The following is a 14,658-nucleotide window of genomic DNA, read 5'->3' as shown; positions in this document are numbered from 1 at the left end:
TCTGCAAACACGCCCCCTGGCACGATTGCAGACGGGGAATGAATTCCCCTTGAATACTGGGATTCCCTGGGTGTCAACTAGCCCACCAGGAATGCCCAGTATGTGCCACGGGGCTGCGTTGCAGAGTGGTGTTCTGAGACTATGCCCCTTTTTACAACACTCTGCAACGCAGCTCTGAGGCACTTATAGGAAGCTAGTGGGCTAGTTGCACCCCAGGCACCCTAAGGATTCAAGGGTAGTTAATCCCCCAACTTAAAACGCGCCACGGGCGTGTTTGCACAGTGGTGAATGGAGGGGTTGGGCCTGAGTTCACATGTGTGCAAACACACCCTGTGGCATGGTTTAAGTTGGGGAATTAATTCCTTGTCAATCCTGAGGGTCCCTGGGGGCCAACTAGCCCACAAGGTACCTCCAGTAAGCGCAACGGAGCTGCGTTGCAGTGTTGTAAAAAGGATCATGACCTCTGAACACCTCTCTGCAACACAGTCCCCTGGCGCATACTGGAGGTACCTGGTGGGCTAGTTAAGGAGGAATTAATTCCCCAACTTAAAACGGCCACAGGGCATGTTTGCAGACATGTCACATCAGGCCATCCCCCTTTCCTTCACCACTGTGCAAACGCGCCCCGTGGCATGTTTTAAGTTGGGGAATTAATTTTCTTTCAATACTGATGGTCCCTGAGGGCCAACAAGCCCAGTACTGATCCTGAAAAGTAATTCTAACCGTACTTACAGTAACTTGAACTTCCTTCCATAGGCTAACATTAACTGGTTTCACTTGGACATTTTTCTAAGTGTGGAGTTTTGGAACTTTAAAAAATTCCTCTAAAATCAGCCGAACTACGAATTACAATAAACTCACCTGTTATCAGGAGAGACCTCAGTGCTGCATCTTTCAGGCCACTACTGATCCTGAAAAGTAATTCTAACCGTACTTACATTAACTTGAATTTCCTTCCATAGGCTAACATTGACTGGTTTCATTTGGAAATTCTTCTTAGTGTGAAGTTTTGGAACTTTGAAATATTCGTCTAAAATCAGCCGAACTACGAATTCCGATTTACTCACCTGTTATCAGGAGAGACCTCAGTGCTGCATCTTTCAGCCCAGTACTGATCCTGAAAAGTAATATTAACGGTACTTACCAGTAACTTGAATTTCCTTCCATAGGCTAACATTGACTGGTTTCACTTGGAAGTTCTTCTAAGTGTGGAGTTTTTGAACTTCATAAAATTCCTATAAAATCAGCAGAAGTACGAATTCCGATTTACTCACCAGTTTTCAGGAGTGACCTCACTGCTGCTTCTTTTAGCCCAGCACTGACCCTAAAAAGTTATTCTAACCATACTTACCTGTAACTTGTATTTCCTTCCATAGGAATCCATTGTCTGGTTTTCACCAGAAAAGTTTTGAAGTGTCTATTGTTACAAACTAAAAATATTCCTTAAAAATCCCCTGTATGACTTAAACGCATTCTTTTAACTGTTTACAGGAGATGCACCAGCTCTGGATCCAGGATCCACCAGTGATCTAGAAAAAGTAGCAGTAACACTACTTACCTGCTAAGTGAATTTCCTTCCATATGGTAACATTGAGTGGTTTCACTTGGAAATTCTTCTGTGTGTGGAGTTTTGGAACTTTAAAATATTCACCTAAAATCAGCCGAACAACGAATTCCGATTTACTCACCTGTTATCAGGAGAGACCTCAGTGCTGCATCTTTGAGCCCACTACTGATCCTGAAAAGTAATTCTAACATTACTCAGCACAAACTTGAATTTCCTTCCATAGGTTAACATTGACTAGTTTCACTTGGAAATTCTTCTAAGTGTGGAGTTTTTGAACTTTATAAAATTCCTATAAAATCAGCAAAAGTACGAATTGCGATTTACTCATCTGTTATCAGGAGTGACCTCAGTGCTTATTCTTTGAACCCAGTACTGATCCTGAAAAGTAAATCTAACCGTACTTATCAGCCACTTGTATTTCCTTCCATAAGAATCTATTGTCCGCTTTTCACCAGAAAAGTTTCAAAGTTTCTATTTTCACAAACTAAAAATAGTCTTTAAAAATTACCTGTTTTACAAATCACTACTGTAACCAAAACCCTTTTACTGTTTACAGGAGATGTCCCCGGACTGAATCTAGGATCCAGTCCTGTGGTTAGAAAAGTAATCCAAAAGGTAACTAATTGCATATAACTAGAAATTCACATTGACCTCAATGTTGCATTGTGTCTGAAATTGTGTTGCGCATTACAACAACTGTAACTACTGTACTTAGAAGACTATTGCCTATTTGCAAAGTATTTGAACTAAAGTAATTCATTCTGAGAACGTATTTTTTGTAATGTAATGTATAATATAATTATAATGTAATTTAAAAAAATAAAATATCTCAAAATAAATTGTAGAAAAAATTTAGAAAATCAGTATAAAAAAAAAAATAACAATTAATATGTTTAAAAATTGTCATTTACAAATCCTTTGACATTCACTAAAAAAACATAGGTTTCAGACATGTTATAGTTAGGAATTAGCATTTAAAAAACCTTTAAAATTCGCTCAAAAAACCATAGATTTCAGACAAGTTATAGTTAGGAATTAGCATTTAAAAAGCCTTTGAAATTCACTGAAAAATTGCATATGTTTTAGGTGAGTTATTGTTAGCTGGACATTTCCTTCATACAAAACCATTGAAAATCTCCTGTTATAATTAGTTCAGCTAACCATAACTCGCGCGCCCGCAATGCACTGCTGATGTCGTCACATATTACATCACTCATGACATGGTCAGTGACATCACTCATGACATCACTGATGAAATCTCAAATGACATCACTGAGGACATCACTGATGGCATCATCCTTGTGAAAGAGTGGCAGACCTCCTCTCACCCTAATATAACCTTTGATACACACATTGAAAAATAGAAACTAAAATTTTCAAAACAAAGGAGATACCAATGCCAGTTAGAACCACCTATTCAGTAATTCCAAAATCTACATACACATCCACTCATTCACCAATAGTTCTATACAGTCACTCATACATGTACTCACTCATCATATGTACTCATACACCTATACATCCTGTTACACACCTACTCTCATACATAGGGTTACTCACACACATACTCACAAATGCAAATATACAGCTGTACACACACCACTACACTTACTTCTACAGAAACACACATACTTACTCTCTTAAACAATCACTTATAGAAAGACATACTTATTCATACAGGAACTCTTCCAATCTCTCACTCTCATTTATACTCACTTATATACATCAATACTCACATATATTAGTTTAAAACATATGTACTTACTCATAAAGACACTATTGAGACAGTCATTCACTCACTAAAACTCCCATTCGCACACTCATCCACCCATACAGTCCTGCACACATGCTGTCTTCAAAACACATATAAACAGTGAGTCACTCATTCATGCATCTATGCGCTAAATAATATCCCCCACTGAACCATACAGACACTCATACTATTACTCAAAAAACCAACTAATAACCCAAATACACACTCATATAGCTACTCACCAACCCAGGCAGCCACTTATACACAAAGTGAGACATTGATATAGATATTTACATATTTAAACATTACTCGCTAATACATGTATTTACTAAGATACACTTAATAAGTCAATTATACAATGCCAGACAACTGAGCCTGACTTCCTCTTTTTGCCCGGGCTGCAGCGGTGATCCTCATTTGGGTCTTGGCGGCGATGAGGGGTGGACATCCGCTCGTCACTTAAATACTCAAGGCAGGGTGGGCACCTGCATATTTTAAATAGTGAAGATGCGGAGTAGGCACTAGGCTTGGGCGGTAAATTCCGTTCCGCTCACGGAATTTGGGTAATTCTGCGTTCAGCGGACAACGCGAAATTGCCACAAATTCTGCCTTCCTCGACTTCGCGAAATGTTTTTCTTGTTCGCGTTCGCAAATGCGTGTTTGCAAGATATTTCCTCCCGAGCATGCAAACAGCAATTGCAAACAGTATAAAAGCATTGCGAACAAGCAATTCTGCGTGTTCTTGGAATTTCTGCGTGTTCCCTGAGATTTGTTACCATTTCATGGAGATTTGCATAACGAGATTACGCAAATTCCTCCCACCCCTAGTAGGCACCCGCCAAATTACCGCATAAGCGGGGTAGGTACCCGCATATTAAATAAAGCCATGAAGTGGGGTGGGCACCCACCTTAGATAAAATAGCAGGAGAGCGGGGTGGGCACCCGCTGTCCTCAAAACAGGCAATTACAAATCCAAACGTGGGGTGGGCACCCGCAGTAATGCTTATATCAGGGGGGAATCCCTACGATGGGGATTCCCTCTACAGGGGCTGCAGCACCACACTCGAAGCCCATGCTCCCCTTGCTCCTTCTCCTTGGGAAAAGTTGAAATAAAGCGCTTGCAAGACGCGAGAAGCCCAAGCAACACTTTCTTCTAAGGACCAATGGGGCAATGCAGGGCCCAGGGAGGTAAGCCCTCATGGTAGCCCCCATGGGACCCAGCAGCAGCACACCCCAGCTGGATCAGCACACCAGAACTGAACTACCTTCATGGGGTCACAGCCCCTCTTTTGATACACCCTTTCTCTTTGTCTAAAGATGCAGGGCATGGGGGAACCAGATGCAACTGGTTCAGGGGGGTGGGGAATTGGAGCACTCTGTTTTCCAAGTTACTCTTTCCATTTCTCGAACAGTCATCATAAATCTGCACACACCATGGCACATCATTTATTCTCATGAGTTCATACACACTAAACTCTACCATGCTGCTCCTCTCATACCAGGAACTAACATGGACACACTTATCCCCAATGCATTCCTATGGGAGGACAGGCCAATCTCACCACACGTACACAGAGAGTGCACGCACCGTACACTGGACCACAGTGTTAAAGTTCCCAGAGGCCTGAATTCACCAAAACCAGATTACAGACAAGGCAAAAAGTTCAGGTGTAAACCTTCAAAAGACCAATGGGGCAATGCAGGGCCCAGTGAGGCAAGCCCTCATGGTAGCCCACCCTGGTTCCCAGCAGCAGCACAACCCAGCCGGATCAGCACACCAGAACGGAACTACCTTCATGGGGTCACAGCCCCTCTTTTGATACACCCTTTCTCTTTGTCTAAAGTGCAGGGCATGGGGGAACCAGATGCAACTGGTTCAGGGGAGAATTGGAGCACTCTGTTTTCCAAGTTACTCTTTCCCTTTGTCAAGTGGGGGCTCGTCATCAGACACACCAGAGGGGGGCGGAGCCAGCATTCACTAGTGCAGGCACCATCCTATTCAGAGTCAGGTGATTACCCCTCTCACTACTCTTAGCCCAAGTGTCCCATTCAGGGAGGGCTGACTCACCCTGCCCCTCCTGGATCCACTCACACCTCTCAGCCCCTGTCACTCACAAGCCAGACATGCAATTCACATCAGGCAGGCAAACACACAGAACACAGAAATGCCAACTTCTAAAAGTGGTATTTCTCCAACAGTCATCATAAATCTACACACACCATGGCACATCATTTATTCTCACGAGTTCATACATACTAAACTCTACCCTGCCGCTCCTCTCATACCAGGAACTACCATGGACACACTTATCCCCAATGTATTCCTATGGGAGGCAGGCCAATCTCACCACACATACACAGATAGTGCACGCACCTTACACTAGACCACTGTGTTAAAGTACCCAGAGACCTGAAATCACCAAAACCAGGTTACAGTCAAGGCAAAAAGTTCAGGGGTGATCCTGCCAAAAAGGGCCAAGTCCAACAATATATATATATATATACCAAGGCCTCTGTGAAGGCCGAAACGTTATGCTGAGGTGCGCCTTCCACACGATTGAATAAATCACTGCTCACCTGCACTTGGGTCTCCTTCTCTTCTTCTGCGCCGCTGGTATCCGTGAATTGGGCTCCTGACGAGAGAAAGCTGAGATTGTTCATATATATATATATATATATATATATATACATTAACATATAAATATTGATGCATATGTGGGCTAAAACATGTAGAAAGCACAGTGTATCCATTAAAGAAAAGAATATTGGAACACATACAGGCAGTCCATAATAATACATGATTTTCGCAGTTGCCAAACATTATTCACAAACACCCGACAATAACTGGAAAACCATGAGGTACTATGGTATTGCACATATCCCCAAAAATTAAATAGGAGGGGGTAAAACATCACAACTCCGGATATTGGAAAGCAAATACACAATAAGATTGCGAACGAAGATACTTTTTGGCCTGAATGCGGACAAAAAACTGTACCTACACTTATAAGTAAAGCACCATTTTTCTGAAACGGATAATAGAAATTTTCACTAAACAACAGGGAAGTATGAACAAAGACCATGGGCACTCAGCCAAGTAGGAACCGTGGATACATGAGGCACTTGGCCAGAAGGCGGGATCATTAAGTATAGATATATTTGAATGTATAGGTATTCAATGCATATTTTAAAATGTATATTGGAATAATATAGAAGCAATTCTATATGATATACACATACTGAAAAGAAAAAAGGCTAATCAAGGAAGTGTACGTAGAAATGCAGCGGTCTTTCATCTCCATCATGAATTCAATTTTGCAATAATTTCTTGGTCAGCCTCTTTGCTCAGCATGTCCATAATTTGTTCTATTTCTTGCAGGATCTTTACGCAATCGATTTCTGCATACTTGCTAACATTCTGCTTGAGGATTCCTGGCTGTTGTCAGCCCATTCTCTTAACATATTCGGATTAGGATCCTCGTAGGTAGGAGCTACAAGGATCCGGAGCCCTCTTGGGATTCGTTTCACCTCCAGATACAGTTGCAAAGATTTAGACTCCTACCACTTTGACAATTCAAACCGTTTCATGTTTTTCTAGTCTTTGAAGGTGCGCTATTACAACTGCCACTTTGGTATTGGCACCTGTTGTAGGAGTTTTTTTCTTACTTATTGGCACATTATCGTCAAATATTGCCTAACTTCACTAGAACTTACAACGCTAAGTTAACTTAAGATGTAAATCATTAGTTTGAAGGTTCTTTACAAACTCCATAGCACTCTTTTCTGTACCTTTCCACACAACGATTAAATCATCTATGCAACGACTCCAATGAATTATATTATTTTGCCATTGTTCTTGCCATACTGCCTGACACACCTGCTCCTCCCACCAATTAAATGAGAGCTCATATGGCTTTTGTGATAGGAACTAAATCAAAAATGTTATATTGTTTTTATAATACCTGTGACAATGAGTAACTCCGGTTTTTATTTTCCAAACTGGATGTATACTCTTAAATTTGTTTCGCCTATTAGCCATGTATTTGTCTTATTATGAAATTTCATGGCATTGCTACGATATGCACTTTACTATCCTGGGTTGTTGATAAACTACGAGTCTGTCGTTGTGCTCTATTAATTTGTTGTTCACTGGTGTTTTCAAAGTTTAAAATGGCTGAGAAAACTTTATTTATTTAATAGTGAGCAAGCCTGCAGGGCAGGCGAAACGCGTCTAACATTAACGGCTGGCAATAAATACCATTTTGGAGTAAGGACACGGTGTCGACTTTCCTGTTGTGGGACGTGTGGTGAATTTGTTCAGACTGTGCCTGAGAGGTCCGTAAACGTCGAAGCGCTCTCTGTTCTGGAGGCGGTGGATTCTCTTAAGCAAGCATGGAGTGTATATATATATATATATATATATGGGCCCTATATGTATATATATATATTCACTGAAAAAAACCATAGGTTTCACACATGTTATAGTTAGGAATTAGCATTTAAAAAACCTTGCAAATTCACTGAAAAAACCATAGGTTTCACACATGATATAGTTAGCTGGACATTTCACTCATACTAAACCCTTGAAATTCCCCCGTTATAGTTAGTTCAGCTAACTATAACACTCACGCCCGCAATGCACTGCTGATGACATCACATACTAACTCACTCATGACATGGTCAGTGACATCACTCATGACATCACTGATGACATCTCAAATGACATCACTGATGACATCATCCAGTGAATGTGTGTCTTTCTGAAAAATAAATATTTTTTATATATGTATATCTAAAGGTTGATGGAAGAATAAATGGGTAAATAAGTGTCTAAATGGTTTTTTTTGTAAAATTGATTGTATAACTGACTTATTAAGTATATCTTAGTGAATACATGTATTAGCGAGTAATGTTTAAATATGTAAATATCTGTATCAGTGTCTCACTTTGTGTATAAGTGGCTGCATAGGTTAGTGAGTAGCTACATGAGTGTCTATATTGGTTATTAGTTGGTTATTTGAGTATCAGAATGAGTGTCTGTATGGTTTGGTGGGGGTATTACTTAGCGCACAGATGCATGAATGACTGACTCACTGTTTGTATGTCTTTTGAAGACAGTATGTGTGCAGGACGGTATGGGTGGATGATTGAGTGTATGGGTGTGTTAGTGAGTGAATGACTGCCTTAATAGTGTCTTTATGAGTAAGTACATATTTTTAAACTAGTATATGTGAGTATCGATGTAGATAAGTAAGGATATATGAAAGTGACAGATTGGAAGAGTTCCTGTATAAATAAGTATGTATTTCTATAACTGATTGTTTAAGAGAGTAAGTATGTGTACGTTTCTGTAGAAATAAGTGTAGTGGTATGTGTAGAGCTGTATATGGCAGTAAATGGATGATTGATAGTTTATTTGCATGTGTGAGTATATGTGTCAATAACCCTATGTATAAATGTCGGTGTGTAACAGGATGTATAGGTGTATGAGTACATATGATGAGTGAGTACATGCATGAGTGACTATATAGAACTATTGGTGAATGAGTGGATGTGTATGCAGATTTTGGAATTACTGAATAGCTTGTTCTAACTAGTGTTGGTATCTCCATTGTTTTGAAATTTTTAGTTTCTATTTTTGAATTTGTGTATCAAAGGTTATATTAGGGTAAGAGGAGGTGTGCCACTCTTTCACAAGGATGATGTCATCAGTGATGTAATTTGAGATGTCATCAGTGATGTCATGAGTGATGTCACTGACCATGTCATGAGTGATGTAGTATGTTATGTCATCAGCAGTTCATTGCGGGCGCGGGAGTTATAGTTAGCTGAACTAACTATAACGGGGGAATTTCAATGGTTTTGTCTGAGTGAAATGTCCAGCTAACTATAACATGTGTAAAACCTATGGTTTTTTCAGTGAATTTGCAAGGTTTTTTAAATGCTAATTCCTAACTATAACATGTGTCAAACCTATGGTATTTTTCAGTGAATTTCCAAGGTTTTTTTAAATGCTAATTCCAGAGCTGAAATCTATGGTTTTTTCAGTGAATATATATATACACTGGAAAACTAAACACCCACTTCCTTTACAAAGAATTGGAAAGTTTGCATCTCTGCAACCTCTCTAATTTGTCACCTTAGTCATCTTCCGCTCAATCTACACAACAACAACAAATACCCATACCTATTGCTACCATTCTTGGCTGAGCTTATCAATTATTCTTCTTTAATTCTTTATTCAGCCATCTTGGTAACTACTACTCGTGAATAGCAGTGGGTAATTTGCACACTTCCGTCCTTTCTTGCTTCTTTTCTACCACACACTGGGGCAGGTTTACAAGCCCCTTGTGCCACTTTTGCATCATTTTTCCCATTAGCTTGTAAATCTGCCCAACTGTGTGAACTTTATGCACTAGCTTTCTTCCTTAGATGTGGTACTAGTTTCTCTTGCTCCCACTGCGGAATCCAACACCCTATCTGTGTAATGACCTGGAAATCCAAAGATCCACTTCACTGACAATGCAGTGGGTAGTTTGCGTCTCTCCAGCCTTTCATATTTTTCACATTTTTCATCTTCCACTCAATCTACACATAATCCACACATACACACATCTAATTGCTGCATTCCTTAGCTGTGATTATCAATAATTCTTCTATTATATATTCATTTTCAAAGTGCAAGCCCTTTATCAAGCCTTTTTGTTGTAACTACTGTTCCAGGAATTCTGCTCATACACAGTACTGTGCATAAAGACTTAGGACCTCAGTGTACCAAAACTCACCTTACTACACAAACCCCCTACCAGACTAGCAATCAGTGACTCATTGGTTCTTCGCCCTAGAGCAAAAACACCAATGACTAGTCAACCCAGAACATGCGACTTAGATTAAATGAAGTAAAGTGGATAACAAGAGCACTCTTTCATTATAGTCTTACACCAGTCCAAAACAAGATGTAAATAAAGACACGTGCAACTTTGAAATGTTTATTTCTAACGCCATAATCTCAAGCACAGTACCTTAGATAATACAACCAAACATATTATCAGAAACAAGGTTGTCAGCATTGTTACTATTCTATGAAATACAAACAGAAAAAGCATCCTATAATGATAAAAGGTAAACAAATTTTAAATATACTTACATTTCACCCTCCCTACCTAGCAGATTAGTTTATAACTACAAAAGTCTCATAGGATTACATGGGCAGACCCATACCTCTGGTACTCAGAAGTAGTGGATCACATTCAGTGCTCCACAAACTGTCAAGATACGAATGTTCTCCAACTGTGTGTAACTTTTCCTTCACAATGCATTAAGAAACACGCCAGTATCAGAGGTGGCCACAGCTGCATATATGTTATGGCTCGAAAGTGCGAGGATCATTCTGATAACAGACACAGTATTCAAGATAACCTTGATATTCCATGATCTCACTATACACACAAAACTAGCGAGGCAGTTTACAAATCTTGCATACAAAAATATTCTCATATAAAGAAAAATACTCAGCCTTCTCTAAACAATATCACAAGTACGTGTTGTGTGCAAAGCAGAGCAGGAAAGCAAAAATAACGTGTAAGCTTCTAATAAACCCATGCTAACTTAATAGGGTGTGAGTGCAAGGCTCAGCCCCAGGGCACCCTTCCTTGATCGAAGCACGTGATATAAACGTGGGCGAATTAGGAACACAGAGTCCAAGTCTTAGAAGAGTCAAGTTCACATTTCCAAAAAAAAGTTATTCGCTCTTTGATAGAAAGCAGTAGCTAAATAATAAAGAATACGTAGAAAAATCAAAGAGTCTTAATCCAACAGCGTGTAAACACAGTATGTAGCAACAGCCTCCAACAGGAAGTCATTGTTCTCATCTGAAAACATTTCAGCCATCCAATTCAATAGTGGGAATACATGTCCTCAATGATCCGAGCCTCTATCACCATCGGAGGAAAACACGGGTCATCTTCAATGTAACTGCGTGCCAAGAACTCAAGCGCTGCTGCAAAAGCATTCCAACGTCCCATTATTCCATGTATCGCTGCTAAGGCCATAATCCCGCCGCTAGAACAGAGCACGTCATGAACTACTAAGGGGCTCATCAGCTGGTCATAATCTGTGTTGGGAGACACCGTACTGCAGAGACACAAATCCAGGGCCCAGTCGAAATCGCAGCTCAGGCAATGGAACACAGGTTGGACGCATGTGAAAAAGGAAAATCGAAACAATAATCCATAAGCTGCACTCAATGTAGCCAGAGGCAGCGCTCCGTAATAACTAAGCATTCGATTGTGGAATAGCAATAGCTGAGAAATATTGTTGTGTGCTGGAGGATGTGCATCCATATTTATGTAAACAAATTACTAAAAGCACACGGCAGCTAAGGCGAGTTTTAAGGGCAATCCATCAAAGATGCTGGAAAAAATCAAATGAAAAAATCTCGAAAAGACACCAAATATAGTTTCTACAGAAGTCACAAAGCCACTGCTTCTAACTTTAAAAAAGTAAGGTAACCCCGTAGTCAAAGACACATTAAAGATACTCTAAATTAACTCCCCAAAATTCAAGAGCACGTCTGTATTTAATAAAGCATGCACTTCTGTGTGGGTGTTTGCTACATGAAGGACAAATGTTTCTGTAGCAGATATAAGAGCGACCTCTTTTTGAGACAATAGCGCTCCTATACAACTCATTTGGTTGACTCTGCTTTCAAGGTCGAAATTGACAGCCAGATGAAAGCATCCAGCTTCCCATGCAGAGGAGTTAACACAACTTTTTTTTAATCAAACCACACGCTCAGTTACCGTAATCATGTAAGCGATACCTGCTAACATTGCACAACAATCGTCATTATTTCAAAGTAAATAACTCCTGTTTCCAGTAAACTGAACGTTGTTATGATAGCAGGTGTCAGACTACCTTTCAAAACTCAGTCCGAATTAGGCGCATCTTGTTTACAAGAGCCATGCAATTGTATATGTCTACAAATTAAGGAGTGATCTGGTGCTATTCTGCAATCCTCGCCATTCACATAGACTTCTTTCCCTCCCTCAGGCACCTATATGTAAATGGTAATAACCAAGCTTCATGGAGAAAAGCGCTGCCTAAACATCCATATTTGTCTATAGCACAGTATTTCATGCAAAACTCAAACTTAAACAGGTTAAAAAATAACGTTATGATACTGTGGATAAGCCACACACCTAAATTGGATCTCCAATGAGTGACCACTTCTAACCATTCTCATAGTGCGCCCTGTGCTCTGAATTGACAGTGAGATATTGATTGCACCATAGTTTGTACTGCTAATCATTCTCAGCATACGCTACGAATACGCGTTGACGTTACGCGTCACATCAAAGCTTCTATGTGAAGTCATGTGCGGAGCCACGTACAAAAAAGACGCAAATGTTTTTAATTGTTTAAAAACATATATTCATGTATTTAATGAACATACTAACAGAAGACTTAATCTTGGATAATTATGAAATATATTTTTTTTAAGTTTTAAAAATCCTATATTACTTCTATATTGTATGAGGTGAGCTGCATGGTCCTCTGCCTGGTGCCCTAAACTCCACCACGCCCAGACCCGGTTCATTAGCATGCTTGATCGTCACCACAAAACCATTATCATGCATATCGCTTTACAACACATGCTTTTACAATTAGCATGCATTTACCACGCATGATAAACGCATAATCTTAATAATTTTTTTTTGTTGACGAACACGCGTTGTAATGGCTGTGGATTACGTCCTTCAAATTAGTTTCTAGGTATACGTGTGACCAAGTCTGATAAGATCGGAGGCCAAGGACAAACACCGCGGTGTCTGTGGCAGGAAATCTCGTCGATCACAGAGAAAATATGCGCTGGGCAAAATGAAAGCAACAGGTATAATAAAAATAACGGAGGAAAACTACTAAAATGGGGGTTGGACGGAGTCTGTAATCAACGTTTGTCACCTCAACACTACATTTCAAACAAAAGTATAGCACCGGATGACACACACGACCCGGGAAAAGAAAGCAGCAAATTTAATACCTAAAATCAGGAGTGGTTTGCTTGGTGAACTTGAAGAAAAAGAAAAAAAAGTGCACTTGCAAACAAGGCTGTGCATGCGTAGAGAGTACAACTGATGCAGAAAAAAAAACGGAAAGTTTTATATACTGTAATAGAAATATAGCTCTAAAAATTGCCTCCGGAATTTGGCCCCCGAGACCTAATGAATAAAACGGACTTCTGGTTTGTTTTCCCTTTTCCACCGCGTACGAGTATCATACGCGTACACCGAGATTTGTTTAAAAAATAAATTTGACCCTAAAAATCCATGTACGACCCCCTAAGCAAGCCTAGAGAGTCAGGATATTTCTACCCTGCCCCCTTTCCTTACTTTCTCAACATTGTTTTACTGTTTTCTTGGCTGCCAACACTTCCTGGTTTTCAGTGTTCACAGACAGTTGACATCCAATCAGCATGCAGCTCATGCTCGTAATTGTATGAATTTCGGTACGCGTGTCGGACTCCGTCTCTAGATATCGCTATGATTTTACTTGTAATTTTCCCAGAAACTACTGAACGGATCTACACCATTTAAAAAGCACAATCTGCGAAATGAACTCTACCTCTCTGCCAAATTTTCTATAATTGCGTTCAGCCGTTGGGCTGTAGCCCTGGCTAAAGGTCCCTATGGAAAATAGCATGGGGAAAACATGTTTTGGGACCCCCCTTTTTTCTCGGCCCCCACTTGACAAATCACCCCCAAACTTTCAGGGAAGGAGCAGAACCGAGCAGGCCATTTTCGTGGAGGAATTCACGAAGATTCGTCCACCGACGCCAAAGTTATTTCAAATAGAATGTTGTGGATTTCCTATGGAAGTAGGTCCTAACTATAACTACCTAATATATATATATATATATATATATATATATATATATATATATACGAGACGAACTTCTTCCAGCAAGAAGAAATACACAGGCTACTTCTGGATGCTTCAGTGTTATTTTATTCGAGGCACGAAACCAGGTAGCTCCCTACTGACGCGTTTCGCCACTAAGGCTTGGTCACGGTGAAATTGATCAATGCTAGGTGCTATTTACATGACAAAACAATTTACATAGAAAGAGGACTGGTGCTAGTCACTCCTCACAGAGTTATGTCAGCCATCTTGGAGTGGTGCATGTTCTTAATGTACAAGTATTGTCACATCATACATGTTTTGAACAAAAAATTATTAAATTATAGTCTCACCCAAGTGGGCTAATTCATTATTATGTACATTGTATCAATTGCGATGTCTCGCTCAAACATTATTATGCTGGTCTCGCCCAAGTGGG

This window comes from Lissotriton vulgaris, chromosome 3_1 (assembly GCF_964263255.1).
Source record: "Lissotriton vulgaris chromosome 3_1, aLisVul1.2, whole genome shotgun sequence".
Classification (NCBI taxonomy): Eukaryota; Metazoa; Chordata; class Amphibia; order Caudata; family Salamandridae; genus Lissotriton; species Lissotriton vulgaris.
The sequence above is the reverse complement of the archived record's forward strand: the minus strand, read 5'-3'. Positions refer to the sequence as shown.